The following is a 19474-nucleotide window of genomic DNA, read 5'->3' as shown; positions in this document are numbered from 1 at the left end:
GTTGTCTGTATTTCACTTTATTTATCTCTTATTTTATAACATATTTTTCTTCTTTATCTCGTTTGTGTACAGTTTTTAAACTTCCATTTTACCGGCATGAATCTTCTGTTAACCTTTGGTTTCACGTTTTACCTCATGGGCTTATTTGATTTCTTATGTTACAGTTTTTTGTTTTGTTTTTTACTTTACATTTTCTCTGTAATGTGTATAATAAACAATATACATCACTTGCAATCAGATTTCTCTTAACGTGCTTTAGATATTAATATCTGTCAAGTTTTGAAGTGATGTTTCGATAGGAAATTTTTTATCCTATATTTTGATGCAAGATCTAATATAAAGGTTTGACATTAAGGTTTAGTATAATGTTTTGATGAGACTCTTCAATGCAATATTTAAAATCAACATTTTGTATTATTACAATGGTCCCTAGGCAAGCATAAATGTCGGAAACGAACTGCCTGTGAAAAGTAATTTTAAAGACATCTTGTTGTACAACAGGAGTTAGGGTTAATAACCGTGACTATCTCGGTTCTAGCTTGGAAACGTGTACTAACATCGTGTTTTTAATTTGTTTTTATAGATATCTCAATGAAATTGAGGCTGTTGATGGTGAAGATATAGGTTGAATAAGACGAGTATTTTATTTCACTTTTGAAACTACAATACACACGAGGCCTAATTGAGTAACTGTCACGTCTCAGACGATTATGGCTTCTGCCCTGCTTATGTCGTGTCATGCCACATTTAGATAATTAAACGACGTTGTAGAGGGCGTTAGCCTAACCCAAGTAATTAGTGTGGCAAAGGGTGTACTTTTAAGTGGGATTAAATTATCACGTTCGTGGAACGTTGTGCGCCCTCTACATAAACAAGAAATGACTCACATTAAAAATAAGAAGGTAAATTTAATTAATGGAAAACACTAATATTTTATCGAAACTACGACACTGTAATGATCTCCTTCTACGTACAGTTTGTTTGTAAATACTTCTTTTTGATCATATAATCAAGGGAGTGCCCTTGATCATTTATAGATCGCCACTAACTTAAGAAAAATATTTCGAAAATTATCTTCTTGTTGAATATACTTCTCTCTCAATTGTCTAAGAATTACAACACAGATAAATAAGTGATCTACCAGTACACTATAAATTACACGATGAAATGTGTATTCATAAACAAAATACGTAGCTAAATACAAACCTATACCAGGATATTAAATTATACAAAATGTTACATTAAGGAATACACAAATAGATTTTAGTGGTTTGTATATATCGATACTGTGTCTGTCTGTTATCTCACTACTACTAGTTCGCTGGGTCAATCTAAACCAAATTTTGGACAAAGGGCATGTAATTGAAGATTCATACCCCCCCCCCCACTACCCACCGACCATTACTACTGCTACTGAGCATTTGTTATTTTTGACGTAAGTAAATATTTATAGAAGACGTCATTTCCTTACATCTTTTCCTAAAAAGAACTTCAATTTTCTATAAAACAACATACACACACACAGTGTGAGTGGAGGAATTAGACGTAAACGTCTTATATATTTAAGATAGTGCGCTAGCACTCTTTGTGGATAAATGTAATTAAAACAAATAGCCATCACTATTAAATACTATATAAACTCACCTGAAGTTTTTATTTGAACAGCTGCTATAAGTTTGGTATGAGGAACTGTTGTTTGAATTATACCAGCCCACTACTTTAACCCGTGACCTTTCAACTTCGGCAAAACACCAATGCGACCAACGACTATCAATTAATCGCATGAAATACTTTGGAAGGATATTAAAAGCTGGGTATTGAAAGCGGGTAACAGAAAGAACACATAGCCACTACGTTTTCTGATACTTATTACCACAAAATAACCCTGACGTCACACCAAATTAACCAGTTACCCTCAAACATGTGTAAAAAGCACCTGGAGTCAAATAAAGATAATGTCGAGATAAATCTGGATAGAGATAAAAGCAATTAGATAATTATGTTTTCGACCATATATTTAGTTTTCTAATTTTCTGGACCAGTTGTTTTCCTTCTCTTGTTGTTTTCTTAACTTTCCTCCTTCTCTTGATATTACTGTTTTATTTTCTGTAAACCGTACGTTCTAAAATAAAACCACAAATGGTATTCAAAGATCTAGCTTGATGACATCATTGATGTGGTGTGCGTGACACAAAACAAGATGTATTCAGGAATCTTGAAAATGTTCTCAGTTATCTCCATGTTGTCCTGCACCAGTTATAACTCCTGTATAAATGTCCTGAGTTATCTCCATGTTGTCCTGCACCAGTGATGACTCCTGTATAAATGTTCTCAGTTATCTCCATGTTGTCCTGCACCAATAATGACTCCTGTATAAATGTTCTCAGTTATCTCCATGTTGTCCTGCACCAGTAATGACTCCTGTGTAAATGTTCAATTATCTCTATGTTATCTTGCACCAGTAATGACTCCTATATAAATGTCCTCATTTATCTCCATGTTGTCCTGCACCATTAATGACTTCTATATAAATGTTCTCAGTTATCTCCATGTTGTCCTGCACTAGTAATGACTCCTGTAAATGTTTTCTAAATTCCCTGTGGCATTGTGTAGCAGAAACACTCTTGTGATAATGTTCCCCTTTTAACATATAAACACATTTGCTTTCAAGAGTTAAGCTTATATGACCAAAGTTTGGTTGACAATATTCCACTACTTATACCATCACATTTATTACCCTTTATGTGCTTTCTACAAATAGTGTCTGTAGTTGAACATACAATTTCTGTGATATTTAAATTCATTTATCTCAATTCCAATGGGACTTTACCAGTGTCATCATTGTGGTCTCTTCAAACAGACAATATTAATGACTGGTTATATTCTTACACGCTGTAGGGTAAGAAAACATAACACTTGTTCAACACTTCAACTTGTGACTTTATTTTTGAGGAAGCTGTCGAACAGCTTGGATGTCTATTATGTGCATTTCTTGTCCATAAGTACAAAATAGTCAAAACCAGGAATACACTATTCCTAGGCATCCTGATGAAGAACCCCACCCCCAATACAGTTTCATTTCAGAAGAGAGATGAATGTGTTCATAAATCACGATTCATTTCCTGCAACAAGTACATGCGTGTCAAAACACCACAACATTTTATGTATGCCTCTACCTTGTCACAACACATAACACAGTATGAATTGGTACTTAATCATTTAACAATCATTAACATGAAGAAATGTAACAAAGTTTTTAACCCTAAAATTTAATGTAAAAACGACTGTATCAAGAATTAGCACATTAATTGTATAATAATTAATGTGACCATGAGAGGAAAGGATTGGATATCTGGAATGACCACTTTGCTTAACTATTTCAAGCTTTTTTCTCCTGGCATGTGATGACCAATAAATCTGGTTCTTGTATTTATTTGGACAGCTACTTACCTCTCCTTCTGCAACAGTAAATGTCACACTTAACATCTCTGAAGTAACAACACAAATTTCATCATTCTTTAGCAATTAACTTTTCGTAAACTGATTTCTTTTGACATAGTTCCTGAAATTATGTTTACTGAAACTGTTGCACATACAGTCACCGCATCCCCAGTACATAGTAGGCAGGTAAAGCACAGACAGTCCACTGTGTAGTTTTGTATTTAGTTAAAAGGAAAAACAAATGTGGATAATGGATTGAAACTACCGTAATTGCATGAATGTTTGAACACTCAGTCACAACCCCCAATTCCGTCCTGCACACTGTGGATTTATCAGAGGTTCATTTTTCAATATTGGTTGATAATGTGATGGTTCAAACTATTGGCATGCATGCTAGTACCCTGTGAAGTCATTTCACAACACTACATTTGTGTAATGCAGGTCACATATATTTACTGAGTAAGATGTTGTGGTTTAAATTACAAAGTTCACAAAGCTAATACCAAATAAGAGGCTGTCGACATTTTCCTTTTGTGTCTTTATAAGCATCCTTCATTCTGACAACAAACCAGTTCCTGAAAGACAAATATTTAGGAACATATGAAAGCCAAACAAGCCAAAAATAAAATTTTCTTTAACTCAGGAGTACAGAGAACACAGAAATAACGACATGTAGATACTTTACTTGTTAACACCATATAAAATAATTAAACCTGTTCAATTACCTAAAACACTTCCGGTAATATCATATAAGATAGTTAAACCTGTTTAACTACCTAAAAGTATCACTGGTAATATCATATAAGGTAGTTAAACCTGTAAGTACCTAAGAATAGCACTGGTAGCACCACACAAGATAGTTAAACCTGTTCAACTACCTAATAATAACAACTGGCAATACTTTAGAGAGAAATTACACTGATATAAGTACCTAAAATTACCACTGGTAATATTATACAAGTTGAACCTGTTTAAGTATCTAAGGATGCCACTGGTAACACTGTAAAAAGAGTTAAACCTGTTAAGTACCTAAAACACTTCAGATATATAAGCAACAACATATAAACCTGGTTACGTCAAGATAAGATCTGATGAAATTATTTAACATATATTTAATGTTATACAAAGTTGACACCTTAAATATTTCAAACAACTATGACGTGTTTTCTTAATGAACATGGTTTCTTTTACGTTATTGTTTAGCAACGCATTTAGTCGATTACATTAAATTCATATCTGGTGTTGCCATCTACATTAAGTTGAAGAGACACGCTTTAACTTGACACAGCTATTCAAACAAAGCCATCCCTGGTTTCAAGTTGACACAGCTATTCAAACAAAGCCATCCCTGGTTTTAAGTTGACACAGCTGTTCAAACAAAGCCATCCCTGGTTTTAAGTTGATAAAGCTATTCAAACAAAGCCATCCCTGGTTTTAAGTTGATAAAGCTATTCAAACAAAGCCATCCCTGGATTTAAATTGACACAGCTATTCAAACAAAGCCATCCCTGGATTTAAATTGACACAGCTGTTCAAACAAAGCCATCCCTGGTTTTAAATTGATAAAGCAATTCAAACAAAACCATCCCTGGATTTAAATTGACACAGCTATTCAAACAAAGCCATCCCTGGATTTAAATTTGCACAGCTAGTCAAACAAAGCCATCCCTGGATTTAAATTGACACAGCTATTCAAACAAAGCCATTCCTGGATTTAAATTGACACAGCTGTTCAAACAAAGCCATCCCTGGATTTAAATTGACACAGCTGTTCAAACAAAGCCATCCCTGGTTTTAAATTGATAGAGCAATTCAAACAAAACCATCCCTGGTTTTAAATTAATAAAGCTATTCAAACAAAGCCATCGCTGGTTTTAAATTGATAGAGCAATTCAAACAAAACCATCCCTGGTTTTAAATTAATAAAGCTATTCAAACAAAGCCATCCCTGGTTTTAAATTGACACAGCTGTTCAAACAAAGCCATCCCTGGTTTTAATTTGACACAGCTGTTCAAACAAAGCCATCCCTGGTTTTAATTTGACACAGCTGTTCAAACAAAGCCATCCCTGATTTTAAATTGATAAAGCTATTCAAACAAAGCCATCCCTTGTTTGATAGCCTAGAGGACTAGGAAGGCAATGTCAGTTGAACCTACTGCAACTCTTGTATAATTGCATATTGTGATTTGACTAAGACCTTTATAATGCACCCACAGTGTGGTTGAGAAAACCCAATTCTTTTTACTTTTTCTCTGGAAGTCATGAACATTTACTAAAATTGTAGCTTTAAAGTCATGTATCCAGAGAATCACATGACTTTTGGAGAAAATATTGTATGATTCAATTATCTTTTTCCTAAACTGTAAGAAATGAAACAAACATCATATGAGAAGCTATGAGCCAACTCTTTGATTTACATCAATTTATTGCATAACTTGTGAATATTTTGATTGTTCTAAAGTTTCTACGAAAATTGTGTAGAGAGCTGTCTACACAGGACTAAAAGAAAGAACATCCACACCACACACCACCCTCACCAGGGATACATTTGGTATCTAGGCATTTATTATGGCTTTGCCTTTGAGCTGGAGTCCAAGTTTTATATAACATGTTAACACTAATGATAAGAAGAGTACACTCAAAACACATTCTACCAACATTTATATATATGAATAGAATGTCATAGTACAATAAAATAAACAACTTTTATACACTAAAAGAAAAATAAACAAAATCATTTTGTCTACAACTTCCTACTTTGGTATTTACACATCAAATATCATACACCATTTGATTAAGTCATGTTATGACACAAATAGCTTTATAATGCCAGAAAATGTAATATTTTCACTATAATCTCTGTCGCAAAAAGTGATTCAATTAAGAAACCTTCATTTCAGCTATTAGTGACTAAATTTTGAAGTAAAAGAAACATGTTAACATATTTACATAGTTAACAATAAATCACAACATCTAACCCTAAATATTTTAAACACAGAATGCATAAAATTTGTCATATCATATGACAAGTATACATGACTGTTAAAAAACAAAGACACAATAAACAATCCTTGAAACTCTTAACACCAGTATGAAACACACACATCCTCAGGCACTATTTCAGTTGTTATAATTGTTAAAACCATTTAACACCAGTGTGAAACACATATCCTCAGCCACTATTTCAGTTATAATTGTTGAAACTGTTAACACCAGTATAAAACACACATATCCTCAGCCACTATTTCAGTTGAAATAATTATTAAACTGTTGACACAAGTATGAAACACACATATCATCAGCCACTATTTCAATTATTAATATTATTGAAACTATTAACACCAGTATGAAACACAAATCCTCAGCCACAATTTCAGATACCAAAATTGTTGAAACTCTTAACACCATTATCAAACACACGTATCCTCAGCCACTATTTCAGTTGTTATAATTATTAAACTGTTGACACAAGTACTAAGCACACATATCCTCAGCCACTATTTCAGTTCTTATAATTATTGAAACACACATATCCTCAGCCACTATTTCAGTTGTTATAACTGTTGAAACTGTTATCACCAGTATGAAATATACATGTTCTAAGCCATTATTTCAGACATTATGAGTGTTGAAACTGTTATCACCATTATCCTCAGCCACTATTTCAGTTATAATTGTTGAAACTGTTGACACAAGTATGAAACATACATATCCTCAGCCACTACTTCAATTATTAATATTATTGAAACTATTAACACCAGTATGAAACACACATATCCTCAGGCACTATTTCAGTTGTTATAATTGTTAAAACCATTTAACACCAGTGTGAAACACGCACGTCCTCAGCCACTATTTCAGTTATAACTTTGAAACTGTTAACAACAGTATGAAACAAACATATCCTCAGCCACTATTTCAGTTATTATAACTGATGAAACTGCTAAAACAAGTATGAAAAACACATTCTCAGCAACTATTTCAGTTGTTACAATTATTCAAACTGTTAACATCAGTATGAAGCACACATATCCTCAGGCACTCTTACAGTTGTTTTAATTGTTGAAATTCTTAACACCAGTATGAAACACACATATCCTCAGCCACTATTTCAGTTCTTATAACTTTGAAACTGTTAACACCAGTATGAAACACACATATCCTCAGCCACTATTTCAGTTGAAATTGTTAAAACTGTTGACACAACTATGAAACACACATATCCTCAGCCACTATTTCAGTTATTATAGATTTTGAAATTGTTAACATCAGTATGAAACATATATCCTCAGCCACTATTTGAATTGTATAATTATTGAAACTGTTAACACCAGTATGAAACACATATCCTCAGCCAGCAATTTAGGTGCTATAATTGTTGAAATTGTTTGCACCACTATAAAACATACATCCTCAGTCACTATTTCAGTTATTATAATTATTGAAACTATTAACACCAGTATCAAACACACAAATCCTCAGCCACAATTTAAGTTATTGCAATTATTAAAACACACATATCCTCAGCCACTATTTCAGTTGTTATAAATATTGAAACTCTTAACACTACTATGAAACATACATCCTCAACAACAATTTCAATTATAATTATTTAAAATCTCAACACCAGTATGAGACACATGTACTCAGCCACTCTTTCAGTTTTTAAACTGTTCAAACTGTTAAAACCAGTATAAAACACATATTCTCAGCCACTATTTCAGTTATTATGACTATTGAAACTATTAACATCAGTATAAAACACACATCCTCAGCCACAATTTCAGTTGCTATAATTGTTGAAACTGTTAACACCAGTATACAACACATATATTCTCAGCCACTATTTCAGTTATAATTGTTGAAACTATTAACATCAGTACAAAGCACACATCCTCAGCCACAATTTCACTTGTTATAATTGTTGAAACTGTTGACACAAGTATGAAACACACATATCCTCAGCCACTATTTCAGAGGTTATAATTTTTAAAACTGTTGACACAAGTATGAAACACACATCCTCAGCCACAATTTCAGTTCTTATAATTATTGAAACACACATATCCTCAGCCACTATTTCAATTGTTATAACTGTTCAAACCTTTAACACCAGTATGAAACACACATATCCTCAGCTACTATTTCAGTTGTTATAACTGTTGAAACTGTTATCACCAGTATGAAACATACATATCCTCAGCCACTATTTCAGTTCTTATAATTATAGAAACACACATATCCTCAGCCACTATTTCAATTGTTATAACTGTTGAAACTACTAGCATCAGTATGAAACACACACATCCTCAGCCACTCTTTCAGTTATAATTGTTGAAACTGTTAACATCAGTATGAAACACACATATCCTCAACCACTATTTCAGTTATTGTAATTATTAAAATACACATATCCTCTGCCACTATTTCAGTTATTATAACTGTTGAAACTATTAACATCAGTATGAAGCACACATATCCTCAGCCACTATTTCAGTTATAATTGTTGAAATTGTTAACACCAGTAGGAAACACACATATCCTCAGCCACTATTTCAGTTATAGTTGTTGAAACTGTTAACACCAGTATGAAACACACATATCCTCAGCCACTCTTTCAGTTTTCATAATTGTTGAAATTGTTAACATCAGTATGAAAAACATATCCTCAGCCAGCAATTCAGGTGCTATAATTTTTGAAATTGTTAACATCAGTATGAAAAACATATCCTCAGCCACTATTTCAATTGTATACTAATTCAAACTGTTAACACCAGTATGAAACACATATCCTCAGCCAGCAATTCAGGTGCTATAATTCTTGAAACTGTTAACACCAGTATGAAACGCACATATCCTCAGCCACTATTTCAGTTATAATTGTTGAAATTGTTAACACCAGTAGGAAACACACATATCCTCAGCCACTATTTCAATTATTAATATTATTGAAAGTGTTAACACCAGTATAAAACACATATATCCTCAGCCACTATTTCAGAGGTTATAATTGTTGAAGCTGTTAACACCACTATGAAACACACATCCTCAGCCACTATTTCATTTGTTATAATTGTTGAAACTATTAACACCACTATGAAACACACATCCTGAGGCCACAATTTCAGTTGTTATAATTGTTGAAACTGTTGACACAAGTATGAAACACACATATCCTCAGCCACCATTTCAGAGGTTATAATTTTTAAAACTGTTGACACAAGTATGAAACACACATCCTCAGAAACAATTTCAGTTCTTATAATTATTGAAACACACATATCCTCAGCCACTATTTCAATTGTTATAACTGTTGAAACTGCTAGCATCAGTATGAAACACACATATCCTCAGCCACTGTTTCAGTTGTTATAATTTTTGAAACTGTTAACACCAGTATAAAACACACATATTCTCAGCCACTATTTCAGTTATTATAATTGTTGTAACTGTTAACACCAGTAAGCAGCACACATATCCTCAGCCAGTATTTCAGTTATTATAATTATTGAAACTATTAACACCAGTATGAAACACATATCCACAACCACTATTTAAGTTGTTATAATTGTTGTAACTGTTAACACCAGTATGAAACACACATATCCTCAGCCACTCTTTCAGTTCTCATAATTATTGAAACTGTTAACACCAGTAAAAATCACACATATCCTCAACCACTCTCTTTCAGTTGTTATAATTGTTAAAACCATTTAACACCAGTGTGAAACACATATCCTCAGCCACTATTTCAGTTATAATTGTTGAAACTGTTAACACCAGTATAAAACACACATATCCTCAGCCACTATTTCAGTTGAAATAATTATTAAACTGTTGACACAAGTATGAAACACACATATCATCAGCCACTATTTCAATTATTAATATTATTGAAACTATTAACACCAGTATCAAACACACAAATCCTCAGCCACAATTTAAGTTATTGCAATTATTAAAACACACATATCCTCAGCCACTATTTCAGTTGTTATAAATATTGAAACTCTTAACACTACTATGAAACATACATCCTCAACAACAATTTCAATTATAATTATTTAAAATCTCAACACCAGTATGAGACACATGTACTCAGCCACTCTTTCAGTTTTTTAAACTGTTCAAACTGTTAAAACCAGTATAAAACACATATTCTCAGCCACTATTTCAGTTGTTGTAATTCTTGAAACTGTTGACACAAGTTTGAAACACACATATCCTCTGCCACTATTTCAGTTATTATGACTGTTGAAACTATTAACATCACTACGAAACACACATCCTCAGCCACAATTTCAGTTCTTATAACTTTGAAACTGTTAACACCGGTATGAAACACACATATCCTCAGCCACTATTTCAGTTGAAATTGTTAAAACTGTTGACACAACTATGAAACACACATATCCTCAGCCACTATTTCAGTTATTATAGATTTTGAAATTGTTAACATCAGTATGAAACATATATCCTCACCCACTATTTGAATTGTATAATTATTGAAACTGTTAACACCAGTATGAAACACATATCCTCAGCCAGCAATTTAGGTGCTATAATTGTTGAAATTGTTTGCACCACTATAAAACATACATCCTCAGTCACTATTTCAGTTATTATAATTATTGAAACTATTAACACCAGTATCAAACACACAAATCCTCAGCCACAATTTAAGTTATTGCAATTATTAAAACACACATATCCTCAGCCACTATTTCAGTTGTTATAAATATTGAAACTCTTAACACTACTATGAAACATACATCCTCAACAACAATTTCAATTATAATTATTTAAAATCTCAACACCAGTATGAGACACATGTACTCAGCCACTCTTTCAGTTTTTAAACTGTTCAAACTGTTAAAACCAGTATAAAACACATATTCTCAGCCACTATTTCAGTTATTATGACTATTGAAACTATTAACATCAGTACGAAACACACATCCTCAGCCACAATTTCAGTTGCTATAATTGTTGAAAATGTTAACACCAGTATACAACACATATATTCTCAGCCACTATTTCAGTTATAATTGTTGAAACTATTAACATCAGTACAAAGCACACATCCTCAGCCACAATTTCACTTGTTATAATTGTTGAAACTGTTGACACAAGTATGAAACACACATATCCTCAGCCACTATTTCAGAGGTTATAATTTTTAAAACTGTTGACACAAGTATGAAACACACATCCTCAGCCACAATTTCAGTTCTTATAATTATTGAAACACACATATCCTCAGCCACTATTTCAATTGTTATAACTGTTCAAACCTTTAACACCAGTATGAAACACACATATCCTCAGCTACTATTTCAGTTGTTATAACTGTTGAAACTGTTATCACCAGTATGAAACATACATATCCTCAGCCACTATTTCAGTTCTTATAATTATAGAAACACACATATCCTCAGCCACTATTTCAATTGTTATAACTGTTGAAACTACTAGCATCAGTATGAAACACACACATCCTCAGCCACTCTTTCAGTTATAATTGTTGAAACTGTTAACATCAGTATGAAACACACATATCCTCAACCACTATTTCAGTTGTTGTAATTATTAAAATACACATATCCTCTGCCACTATTTCAGTTATTATAACTGTTGAAACTATTAACATCAGTATGAAGCACACATATCCTCAGCCACTATTTCAGTTATAATTGTTGAAATTGTTAACACCAGTAGGAAACACACATATCCTCAGCCACTATTTCAGTTATAGTTGTTGAAACTGTTAACACCAGTATGAAACACACATATCCTCAGCCACTCTTTCAGTTTTCATAATTGTTGAAATTGTTAACATCAGTATGAAAAACATATCCTCAGCCAGCAATTCAGGTGCTATAATTTTTGAAATTGTTAACATCAGTATGAAAACACATATCCTCAGCCACTATTTCAATTGTATACTAATTCAAACTGTTAACACCAGTATGAAACACATATCCTCAGCCAGCAATTCAGGTGCTATAATTCTTGAAACTGTTAACACCAGTATGAAACGCACATATCCTCAGCCACTATTTCAGTTATAATTGTTGAAATTGTTAACACCAGTAGGAAACACACATATCCTCAGCCACTATTTCAATTATTAATATTATTGAAAGTGTTAACACCAGTATAAAACACATATATCCTCAGCCACTATTTCAGAGGTTATAATTGTTGAAGCTGTTAACACCACTATGAAACACACATCCTCAGCCACTATTTCAGTTGTTATAATTGTTGAAACTATTAACACCACTATGAAACACACATCCTGAGGCCACAATTTCAGTTGTTATAATTGTTGAAACTGTTGACACAAGTATGAAACACACATATCCTCAGCCACCATTTCAGAGGTTATAATTTTTAAAACTGTTGACACAAGTATGAAACACACATCCTCAGAAACAATTTCAGTTCTTATAATTATTGAAACACACATATCCTCAGCCACTATTTCAATTGTTATAACTGTTGAAACTGCTAGCATCAGTATGAAACACACATATCCTCAGCCACTGTTTCAGTTGTTATAATTTTTGAAACTGTTAACACCAGTATAAAACACACATATTCTCAGCCACTATTTCAGTTATTATAATTGTTGTAACTGTTAACACCAGCAAGCAGCACACATACCCTCAGCCAGTATTTCAGTTATTATAATTATTGAAACTATTAACACCAGTATGAAACACATATCCACAACCACTATTTAAGTTGTTATAATTGTTGTAACTGTTAACACCAGTATGAAACACACATATCCTCAGCCACTCTTTCAGTTCTCATAATTATTGAAACTGTTAACACCAGTAAAAATCACACATATCCTCAACCACTCTCTTTCAGTTGTTATAATTGTTAAAACCATTTAACACCAGTGTGAAACACATATCCTCAGCCACTATTTCAGTTATAATTGTTGAAACTGTTAACACCAGTATAAAACACACATATCCTCAGCCACTATTTCAGTTGAAATAATTATTAAACTGTTGACACAAGTATGAAACACACATATCATCAGCCACTATTTCAATTATTAATATTATTGAAACTATTAACACCAGTATGAAACACAAATCCTCAGCCACAATTTCAGATACCAAAATTGTTGAAACTCTTAACACCATTATCAAACACACGTATCCTCAGCCACTATTTCAGTTGTTATAATTATTAAACTGTTGACACAAGTACTAAGCACACATATCCTCAGCCACTATTTCAGTTCTTATAATTATTGAAACACACATATCCTCAGCCACTATTTCAGTTGTTATAACTGTTGAAACTGTTATCACCAGTATGAAATATACATGTTCTAAGCCATTATTTCAGACATTATGAGTGTTGAAACTGTTATCACCATTATCCTCAGCCACTATTTCAGTTATAATTGTTGAAACTGTTGACACAAGTATGAAACATACATATCCTCAGCCACTACTTCAATTATTAATATTATTGAAACTATTAACACCAGTATGAAACACACATATCCTCAGGCACTATTTCAGTTGTTATAATTGTTAAAACCATTTAACACCAGTGTGAAACACGCACGTCCTCAGCCACTATTTCAGTTATAACTTTGAAACTGTTAACAACAGTATGAAACAAACATATCCTCAGCCACTATTTCAGTTATTATAACTGATGAAACTGCTAAAACAAGTATGAAAAACACATTCTCAGCAACTATTTCAGTTGTTACAATTATTCAAACTGTTAACATCAGTATGAAGCACACATATCCTAAGCCACTATTTCAATTATAATTTTTGAAACTCTTAACACCAGTATCAAACACACATATCCTCAGGCACTCTTACAGTTGTTTTAATTGTTGAAATTCTTAACACCAGTATGAAACACACATATCCTCAGCCACTATTTCAGTTTTTATAACTTTGAAACTGTTAACACCAGTATGAAACACACATATCCTCAGCCACTATTTCAGTTGAAATTGTTAAAACTGTTGACACAACTATGAAACACACATATCCTCAGCCACTATTTCAGTTATTATAGATTTTGAAATTGTTAACATCAGTATGAAACATATATCCTCAGCCACTATTTGAATTGTATAATTATTGAAACTGTTAACACCAGTATGAAACACATATCCTCAGCCAGCAATTTAGGTGCTATAATTGTTGAAATTGTTTGCACCACTATAAAACATACATCCTCAGTCACTATTTCAGTTATTATAATTATTGAAACTATTAACACCAGTATCAAACACACAAATCCTCAGCCACAATTTAAGTTATTGCAATTATTAAAACAAACATATCCTCAGCCACTATTTCAGTTGTTATAAATATTGAAACTCTTAACACTACTATGAAACATACATCCTCAACAACAATTTCAATTATAATTATTTAAAATCTCAACACCAGTATGAGACACATGTACTCAGCCACTCTTTCAGTTTTTAAACTGTTCAAACTGTTAAAACCAGTATAAAACACATATTCTCAGCCACTATTTCAGTTATTATGACTGTTGAAACTATTAACATCAGTACGAAACACACATCCTCAGCCACAATTTCAGTTGCTATAATTGTTGAAACTGTTGACACAAGTATGAAACACACATATCCTCAGCCACCATTTCAGAGGTTATAATTTTTAAAACTGTTGACACAAGTATGAAACACACATCCTCAGAAACAATTTCAGTTCTTATAATTATTGAAACACACATATCCTCAGCCACTATTTCAATTGTTATAACTGTTGAAACTGCTAGCATCAGTATGAAACACACATATCCTCAGCCACTGTTTCAGTTGTTATAATTTTTGAAACTGTTAACACCAGTATAAAACACACATATTCTCAGCCACTATTTCAGTTATTATAATTGTTGTAACTGTTAACACCAGTAAGCAGCACACATATCCTCAGCCAGTATTTCAGTTATTATAATTATTGAAACTATTAACACCAGTATGAAACACATATCCACAACCACTATTTAAGTTGTTATAATTGTTGTAACTGTTAACACCAGTATGAAACACACATATCCTCAGCCACTCTTTCAGTTCTCATAATTATTGAAACTGTTAACACCAGTAAAAATCACACATATCCTCAACCACTCTCTTTCAGTTGTTATAATTATTGAAACTATTAACACTAGTATGAAACACATATCCTCAGCCACTATTTCAGTCATTATAATTTTTGAAACAATAAACACCATTATGAAACACACATATCCTAAGCCACTATTTCAGTTGTTATAATTGATGAAACTGTTAACACCAGTATGAAACAAAAATATATTCAGCCACTACTTCAGTTCTTATAATTATTGAAACACACATATCCTCAGCCACTATTTCAGTTGTTATAACTGTTGAAACTGTTATCACCAGTATGAAATATACATGTTCTAAGCCATTATTTCAGACATTATGAGTGTTGAAACTGTTATCACCATTATCCTCAGCCACTATTTCAGTTATAATTGTTGAAACTGTTGACACAAGTATGAAACATACATATCCTCAGCCACTACTTCAATTATTAATATTATTGAAACTATTAACACCAGTATGAAACACACATATCCTCAGGCACTATTTCAGTTGTTATAATTGTTAAAACCATTTAACACCAGTGTGAAACACACATCCTCAGCCACTATTTCAGTTATAACTTTGAAACTGTTAACAACAGTATGAAACAAACATATCCTCAGCCACTATTTCAGTTATTATAACTGATGAAACTGCTAAAACAAGTATGAAAACACACATTCTCAGCAACTATTTCAGTTGTTACAATTATTCAAACTGTTAACATCAGTATGAAGCACACATATCCTAAGCCACTATTTCAATTATAATTTTGAAACTCTTAACACCAGTATCAAACACACATATCCTCAGGCACTCTTACAGTTGTTTTAATTGTTGAAATTCTTAACACCAGTATGAAACACACATATCCTCAGCCACTATTTCAGTTCTTATAACTTTGAAACTGTTAACACCAGTATGAAACACACATATCCTCAGCCACTATTTCAGTTGAAATTGTTAAAACTGTTGACACAACTATGAAACACACATATCCTCAGCCACTATTTCAGTTATTATAGATTTTGAAATTGTTCACATCAGTATGAAACATATATCCTCAGCCACTATTTGAATTGTATAATTATTGAAACTGTTAACACCAGTATGAAACACATATCCTCAGCCAGCAATTTAGGTGCTATAATTGTTGAAATTGTTTGCACCACTATAAAACATACATCCTCAGTCACTATTTCAGTTATTATAATTATTGAAACTATTAACACCAGTATCAAACACACAAATCCTCAGCCACAATTTAAGTTATTGCAATTATTAAAACACACATATCCTCGGCCACTATTTCAGTTGTTATAAATATTGAAACTCTTAACACTACTATGAAACATACATCCTCAACAACAATTTCAATTATAATTATTTAAAATCTCAACACCAGTATGAGACACATGTACTCAGCCACTCTTTCAGTTTTTAAACTGTTCAAACTGTTAAAACCAGTATAAAACACATATTCTCAGCCACTATTTCAGTTATTATGACTATTGAAACTATTAACATCAGTACGAAACACACATCCTCAGCCACAATTTCAGTTGCTATAATTGTTGAAACTGTTAACACCAGTATACAACACATATATTCTCAGCCACTATTTCAGTTATAATTGTTGAAACTATTAACATCAGTACAAAGCACACATCCTCAGCCACAATTTCACTTGTTATAATTGTTGAAACTGTTGACACAAGTATGAAACACACATATCCTCAGCCACTATTTCAGAGGTTATAATTTTTGAAAACTGTTGACACAAGTATGAAACACACATCCTCAGCCACAATTTCAGTTCTTATAATTATTGAAACACACATATCCTCAGCCACTATTTCAATTGTTATAACTGTTCAAACCTTTAACACCAGTATGAAACACACATATCCTCAGCTACTATTTCAGTTGTTATAACTGTTGAAACTGTTATCACCAGTATGAAACATACATATCCTCAGCCACTATTTCAGTTCTTATAATTATAGAAACACACATATCCTCAGCCACTATTTCAATTGTTATAACTGTTGAAACTACTAGCATCAGTATGAAACACACACATCCTCAGCCACTCTTTCAGTTATAATTGTTGAAACTGTTAACATCAGTATGAAACACACATATCCTCAACCACTATTTCAGTTATTGTAATTATTAAAATACACATATCCTCTGCCACTATTTCAGTTATTATAACTGCTGAAACTATTAACATCAGTATGAAGCACACATATCCTCAGCCACTATTTCAGTTATAATTGTTGAAATTGTTAACACCAGTAGGAAACACACATATCCTCAGCCACTATTTCAGTTATAGTTGTTGAAACTGTTAACACCAGTATGAAACACACATATCCTCAGCCACTCTTTCAGTTTTCATAATTGTTGAAATTGTTAACATCAGTATGAAAAACATATCCTCAGCCAGCAATTCAGGTGCTATAATTTTTGAAATTGTTAACATCAGTATGAAAAACATATCCTCAGCCACTATTTCAATTGTATACTAATTCAAACTGTTAACACCAGTATGAAACACATATCCTCAGCCAGCAATTCAGGTGCTATAATTCTTGAAACTGTTAACACCAGTATGAAACGCACATATCCTCAGCCACTATTTCAGTTATAATTGTTGAAATTGTTAACACCAGTAGGAAACACACATATCCTCAGCCACTATTTCAATTATTAATATTATTGAAAGTGTTAACACCAGTATAAAACACATATATCCTCAGCCACTATTTCAGAGGTTATAATTGTTGAAGCTGTTAACACCACTATGAAACACACATCCTCAGCCACTATTTCATTTGTTATAATTGTTGAAACTATTAACACCACTATGAAACACACATCCTCAGCCACAATTTCAGTTGTTATAATTGTTGAAACTGTTGACACAAGTATGAAACACACATATCCTCAGCCACCATTTCAGAGGTTATAATTTTTAAAACTGTTGACACAAGTATGAAACACACATCCTCAGAAACAATTTCAGTTCTTATAATTATTGAAACACACATATCCTCAGCCACTATTTCAATTGTTATAACTGTTGAAACTGCTAGCATCAGTATGAAACACACATATCCTCAGCCACTGTTTCAGTTGTTATAATTTTGAAACTGTTAACACCAGTATAAAACACACATATTCTCAGCCACTATTTCAGTTATTATAATTGTTGTAACTGTTAACACCAGTAAGCAGCACACATATCCTCAGCCAGTATTTCAGTTATTATAATTATTGAAACTATTAACACCAGTATGAAACACATATCCACAACCACTATTTAAGTTGTTATAATTGTTGTAACTGTTAACACCAGTATGAAACACACATATCCTCAGCCACTCTTTCAGTTCTCATAATTATTGAAACTGTTAACACCAGTAAAAAATCACACATATCCTCAACCACTCTCTTTCAGTTGTTATAATTGTTAAAACCATTTAACACCAGTGTGAAACACATATCCTCAGCCACTATTTCAGTTATAATTGTTGAAACTGTTAACACCAGTATAAAACACACATATCCTCAGCCACTATTTCAGTTGAAATAATTATTAAACTGTTGACACAAGTATGAAACACACATATCATCAGCCACTATTTCAATTATTAATATTATTGAAACTATTAACACCAGTATCAAACACACAAATCCTCAGCCACAATTTAAGTTATTGCAATTATTAAAACACACATATCCTCAGCCACTATTTCAGTTGTTATAAATATTGAAACTCTTAACACTACTATGAAACATACATCCTCAACAACAATTTCAATTATAATTATTTAAAATCTCAACACCAGTATGAGACACATGTACTCAGCCACTCTTTCAGT

General features: G+C 32.5%; 1 protein-coding gene across 2 annotated transcripts in view; it reads right to left on the bottom strand.

Annotated features, from left to right (window-relative positions):
• Positions 1 to 3874: 3874 nt before the first annotated feature.
• LOC143236142 (PRA1 family protein 3-like) overlaps positions 3875 to 19474 on the bottom strand; it is a 34861-nt gene continuing 19261 nt past the window's right edge. For both annotated transcript variants that reach the window (XM_076474428.1, XM_076474427.1), the window contains exon 6: positions 3875 to 4016. The gene's annotated coding sequence lies outside the window, so the exon portion shown is untranslated. The remainder of the gene's footprint in view (positions 4017 to 19474) is intronic.

This window comes from Tachypleus tridentatus, chromosome 13 (assembly GCF_004210375.1).
Source record: "Tachypleus tridentatus isolate NWPU-2018 chromosome 13, ASM421037v1, whole genome shotgun sequence".
Taxonomy (NCBI): Eukaryota; Metazoa; Arthropoda; class Merostomata; order Xiphosura; family Limulidae; genus Tachypleus; species Tachypleus tridentatus.
This window is presented reverse-complemented; position numbering and strand designations above follow the sequence as displayed.